We start from the raw sequence: 6,640 nt of genomic DNA, 5'->3' as shown, positions 1-6,640 counted from the left end.
TCCCCGACAGCCCAATTTTTATGAATGAACACCTAACGCTTCAAACCAGAGAGATTTTCAACGCTGCAAGAGAGCTGATGACTGACAAGAAACTGTCGCATGTATGGACCTCGGACTGCAAAATCATGGCGAGGGTATCAGCGGATCAGCGACCATTTCGCGTGAGAGACCTGGCCATGTGGAGAAATTGAGGCCAGACTACGCCTAAGCCGCGCCGCCCCGCCTACAACCAGCAGCCAGGGCAGTGCAGCACCCCCCAACCCCACGCCAGTCAAGTCAAGTAACTGTTCAACCCGGTGGTATTTCTTCTTTTAGTTGCTCTGAGTACAGGACAGTTTGGAATAAAAGTCTTTTATATTTCCAGCTAATTATTAAGGAATTTATTATTTTTCATTTTTTAGTTGATAATTGAAAGGATTAAATACTTTTATTTGAACTTTATTTCTCTTATTAACTTGGAGCGGAGTGCTTTGAGGGTAAAAGAACCTAGAGACTTATAAGATATACGAAACTGTTTTGTGCTGTCTATTAATTTGAACCGCAATTATAGAATAACCTGATATGATCTACACAAAAACTACAACTATGATCTTAAAAAATAACGTGATATTAACTATACAAAATACTACAACTATGTTTGGAAAAATATTTATTTAATTAATAAAATGAATGATCAAGTTCAGTAAAATAATAATAATAATAGTACCCTTTTATCTCTTTGAGTGTATTGATAATAGTGAGTCTATTCTTGTGTTACTTAATTAATTTTTTTTCTTTTCTCATATTACCTTTTAATATTATTTTGTTTTATTGTCTTCTTTATATATTGCAATTGGAGAGGTTTGCATATTTTATTTTGCTCTTTATTTCTTTTTATATAGACTAAGGGTATTCAGAGACTCTAGATGCTAAGATATTCGTATCATTTATAGAGCTGTTACTTATCTATTTATCTGATAACCATGTAATAAAAAGAAAACTTAGCCATACTTAGATGAATAATAATACAGCATACTATAATAATTTAGCATACTAATAATAATTTAGCATGCTACACCTATTATAAACTCCTTGCTAACTCTATAAAATGAATAAATAAGTTCAATAAAATAATATACATTCACACTATAATTATTAAGAAATGACTACTCTGAATTCTGCTATCGAACCTAAAACTGAATTTTCTTTCTAGACTGTAGAGGTGGCTAATTTCTAATTGAAGGAATTTGATAAATAAAGCATCGAATATCCTGATTATCACCCACCGTCCTAATAATTACAGAGTTCCTTATCTATGTAGAGATACGGAACGTTTAAGGTTTTAATTTCTTCTTGGCTTCAAAGATTCCTTTTCTTCTTTTAGATCATTTATTATCCGATTCTATTTCATTTTAATTATATCATTACATCAATTATTTTAATATATTACAATATTTAAGCCTTTGTAAGCCTTTATAGTAACAAGCTACTGTATAAGTTTTTATCTGCTTTCAAGTATATATTCTTATTAATTTATTCTTGATGTGGAAATGTGCTGATCTTAAGTCTCCTATTTAGTGTCATATCAAACATGATGAAGAGTTGAGAAAAATTAATATTATAACTATACTGTCTTATACAAGACAGACATATAATGTTAACGTTAAGAGAAAATTGGAACTCGCAAAGCTTATGTATTTCTTCTAGCTTAATCAATAAAGTATACCTTGATCAAGAATGATTCCGAGCATCTTCGTTATCGCTTGTTTGTCTTACAAACTACAAAAGTATCCTTATCTAGGTGAAAGAAAGTTTCGAGTATTAATCAATTTTTCCTCTTTTACTTCCAAATTCTTTCTCTCAATCTATTATTATACTGTACTGGCATTCAATTTTGTTTTATTCATTTTTTAAGAATTCCTGTATTCAATTGATATTATATATTTTTCCCCCTCTTTTTTAATTTATTTTCACGTCTGGCGGACGGCTTGCCGTTGTTTAGGTTTTTTGGCTGCTCTTTTCTTTTCTTGATTAGAAACTGCTGTAGAATTATTAGATATTCCAACAATTAATTGCACAGAGTGTTCAGATATTAAGAATTTTTGTAGTAATTTTATTGAAAGCGGGGGGCTTGGGAGGGGCGGTGATGCGAATCAACAAAATTTTACTGTAATCCAACAAAATATTAGAAGTTATAGAAGAAACATTGACGAATTCCTTATAGTTGCAGAACTTGCCTATCATTTCACATGCATAATACTTACGGAAGCTTGGCTGAACGATGAGAGCGATTTGATGGAAATTCCCGGTTATAATTTGTACAGGTCATTTAACAATCTTAATCAAAGTGATGGAGTTGTCGTTTACATAGACCATGAATATCTGCATCGTGCTGCGAGTTTCAATTAGGGGGTATAGCCACATGTCTCTCCCTCACTTTTCACTGGGCTGGTGTTCCGTGTGAAATTCTGGCAATTTATCGCAGCCCCAACTCAAATCTTCATATTTTGTAGAATCTATAGAGTCATACTTTATGAACAGGTAAATAACAATAGGTGTTTAAAATATATTTTCTGGCGATATAAATTGCAACCTTTTGAATCTTAATCCTCATACACTGGAAGAAAAGTACCTGGATGTAATGAACGAGGCGGGCCTTGTGTCTTGTGTCGACAAGGTGACCAGACCGGCCAGCAACACTTGCATCGATCATTACTTTGTCAGACTACGCCCTCTTTTGATGTAGCAACAACTGTACTCCAAACTGCAATTACTGACCATTATGCCATATGCATGAATTAACAACTCAAAAATTTGTCAAACCACCTGTAAAAGAAGAATATTATTCAAAAATAGATTGGAACGGTGTTAAGAATTCCTTGTCTCGACAGAATTGGGACGATGTTACTAATGAAAATAATATCAATCTTTCAACTAATTTATTCATTGATACTATCCAGACTATTCTCCTTAATAAGACATCAAAATAAAAATATCATCTAAAAATACAAAAATAAAACCATGGATTTCCAGAGGTTTGGTAAACTCTATCCGCCACCGCGATAAATTAAAGAAAAAACTCAACAGACAACCTTACTGTCTTGCTTTAAAAAACGAATTCATACAATACAGGAACCTCCTACACTCAACAATTAAGCGAGCTAAATATGATTATTATAAGAATAAAGTTGATGAAGTATCAGACAATCCACAAAAGTTCTGGCCCGTTGTGAGAGAAATTGCTGGAAAAGCTACAGCACATCAACCTTTCCCAATTGGAGCATTTGCTAAAACTGGAGATTCAGCACAAATCCAAGATGTCAATGATCTTTGTAATAGTTTTAATAAATATTTCACTGCTGTTGGAGCTTCATTATCTCGATCCCTAAGCCCGGTTGGTGAACCAGAAATTAATGATCACGAATATGGAGTTAACACAGTATTTGAGTTTAAGGATGTTACCAAAGAGGAACTTAGGGTGGTAATAAACAGTCTCAAAGGAAAGAGTGCCCCTGGGCATGACCTCATACCCACAAGAATATTCAAAGAAAACATAGATTCACTAATTAACCCTATTCATCATCTAATAAATCTAAGCATTCATGCAGGTCAATTTCCAGAAAAATTAAAAATTTCAAAAATCATTCCAATTTACAAATCAGGGCCAAAAAACGAACTAACTAACTACCGACCTATTTCTCTTCTTGCTACTTTGTCCAAAATTATTGAAAAGTGCGTTAAAATACAGTTGACAAAATATTTAACAAAAAATAACATCTTAGCAAAAAATCAATATGGTTTTCAAAAATCTAAAAATACTGACGATGCCCTATTTGAAGTAACTAAATATATAACAGAGTCAATTAAATTGAAAAATAAGGCTATTATCACATTCCTGGACCTGGCCAAGGCCTTCGATTCAGTTGGAGTTAAAAATACCGCCTTGCAATGGTTCAGGAGTTATCTCTCGGAGCGCCAGCAATTTGTTCAAATTGAAGGAAAATCCAGTGAAATGGACAATGTTGACTTTGGAGTAATTCAGGGAAGCACTCTGGGTCCAACATTGTTCCTGGTATATATTAATAATATTTCCCAATTGAACACAACAAGTAAAATATTTCTATTTGCTGACGACACTGCTGTAATTTCTGTAGGTAGAGAATGGGAGGAAGTTTATAGAAATGCCACAAATGATCTCGCTAGAATAAAAAATTGGTTTGACCACAATAGTTTAACAGTAAATCTGAGTAAAACAAAGTATATGCCTATAGTGACCAGGAACCAATCTGATCCAGGTTCTAGGCAAGTAAAAATGCATTCCTGTAGGGATATAGAATCTACTGCATGTGCATGTGGGTCAATCAAGAGAGTCGACCAATATAAATACTTAGGGGTTATTTTTGACAATCATCTGAGTTGGGTCCCTCATGTACAGAATTTGAAACAGAGGGTTAGGAGGTTGCTTTATGGTCTGTCTCAACTCAGTAATGTACTAGACATCAGGTTGTGTAGGAGGATTTATCATGCCTACGTGCAATCAGTGTTGCAGTATGGCATAATAGCATGGGGAGGGGTATCATCCACATGCCTGGAGCCACTGGCCGTTACCCAACGTACAATCATGAAGACCATCCTGAAAAAGAACCCAGGTACCCCACGTCGCTGCTTTTCTCGGACTTCCCTGTGTTAAATTTAAGACAGCTATTTATTAAACAATTCTTACATATATTAGGAAACATAAAATAGAACTTCTTGCCAACATACAGCACAATTACCATACTAGACTAAGAAATAACCATGGCTATTCTATCCCCAGATTAATGCATGGAATAGAACTTAAATCACCGTTCTACTTAGCTCAAATTATCTATAGGAATTTGCCGGAAGACATGAGGGAGGCCGAGGGTTGCAGCGATGTGGTGTATAAAAGGAGGTTGGTGGGGTGGCTCTTTGGCTTGGGCTGGAATCGGCTGAACAACTTCTTCTTTCACCCTACACGTAGCATCCCAGCATTGATTATATACTAATATTACATTTGCATCACCGCTTGTCTTGATCCCTTTGCTCTTTCACTTTTCTGTATCTTACTTTTATGATCACTCTGCGCTAACAAACAAAAACAAAATGTTTTGTCTTGTTTTTTCGTCAATTGTCGCATGCGACAGAGAACGACAATTTGTTGTCGTCCCCGGAGACCGCCTCCTAGACTGTCCACAACAGTTAGGCCTACCTGCCCACTTCCTCTTCCTTGTTTCACCGTGTCGTTCCTCTATAGTGAGGTCCACGTTATAATGGCAGTATTTGATCAACTTTGGTGTTGCTATCCTTGTCTATCATCCTTGTATCATCTATGTATCATCTTCCTATCATTTTTGTATCATCTTCCTATCATTTTTGTATCATCTTCCTATCATTTTTGTATCATCTTCCTATCATTTTTGTGTCATCTTCCTATCATTTTTGTATCATCTTCCTATCATTTTTGTATCATCTTCCTACCATTTTTGTATCATTTTCCTATCATTTTTGTATCATCTTCCTATAGTGAGGTCCACGTTATATTGGCAGTATTAGATCACCATTGGTGTGACTATCTTTGTCTATCATTCCACAAAACAGATAGAGCTATCCTTCTCTACCTCCGTATTTTTCTCATTGAAGATGACACCATAGGTGTAGAAACATGTATGTATTTTTTTACCAAAATAAATACTTAATATTAGACAATATTCTTGTGTTTTCAGTATGGATAAGTATCACTATATCTCGCCTAATACAATATCAGAAGTCAAAGAAAAAATATGAATAAAACATAGCCTCTTGTCTACTAAGAATATGATTGATTGATTGAGTACTTTATTTATGTAGATTACAATATATACTGGCTTATACACTTATATACAATAGCTTACAATACAGCAAAGTTATAGATGAATTTACATGATATAGACTAAGAAAATATTATTGAACTGTATATAATATGAAAAAGCAATTTGTAATATAATAACTATTGATAATAATTATATTGTTATGCATCTACATAAATTTGCGGAGCTTTGGACATATCAATGTACATTCTTCGGAAAGAATATTCGAAGTATCCTTCCCACTAACTCTCTACCAAAACTATAAGAGTTCATCAGAGAAAATTGATAAACTTCCAAACGTATTTCCATGATAATACTTCTTCTTCTTCGGGTACCTTCTCCATTACAGAGGTTGACCACTATCATGTCGATCTTAAAATTGTTAAAATTGTAATAACTGCTTCTCTAACGTGTAATTGAATACTTGCCTTGGTTTCTCAACCAAGACATTCATGATAATGACAATGATAATGATAATGATAATGTTAATGATAATGATTCAAGACAATGATTGGCTATTCTTTCACCTTCATCTTGAAGTAGCTCACTAAATTTACTGCTTTAATTTTAAACACGATATAATATATTCATTGAAAATTGAATATTACTCGCTTATTTCTTTTGTAGCCTGATGGTCGATGAAATTATTCCTCATCTATTCCATTACTTTTAGTGAAAATAATTCCTGAATATTGAGTCTTGAATCTGTTGTGATAACTTCAATTCAGTACTCAAGTGAGTACTGAAAGTAAAAATGCTTTCTCCACAGGTCGAGCAACTTTCCAATCGACGAA

The sequence above is a fragment of the Nilaparvata lugens genome, chromosome 10, assembly GCF_014356525.2.
Source record: "Nilaparvata lugens isolate BPH chromosome 10, ASM1435652v1, whole genome shotgun sequence".
NCBI lineage: Eukaryota > Metazoa > Arthropoda > Insecta > Hemiptera > Delphacidae > Nilaparvata > Nilaparvata lugens.
Note: the sequence above shows the minus strand (reverse complement) of the source record.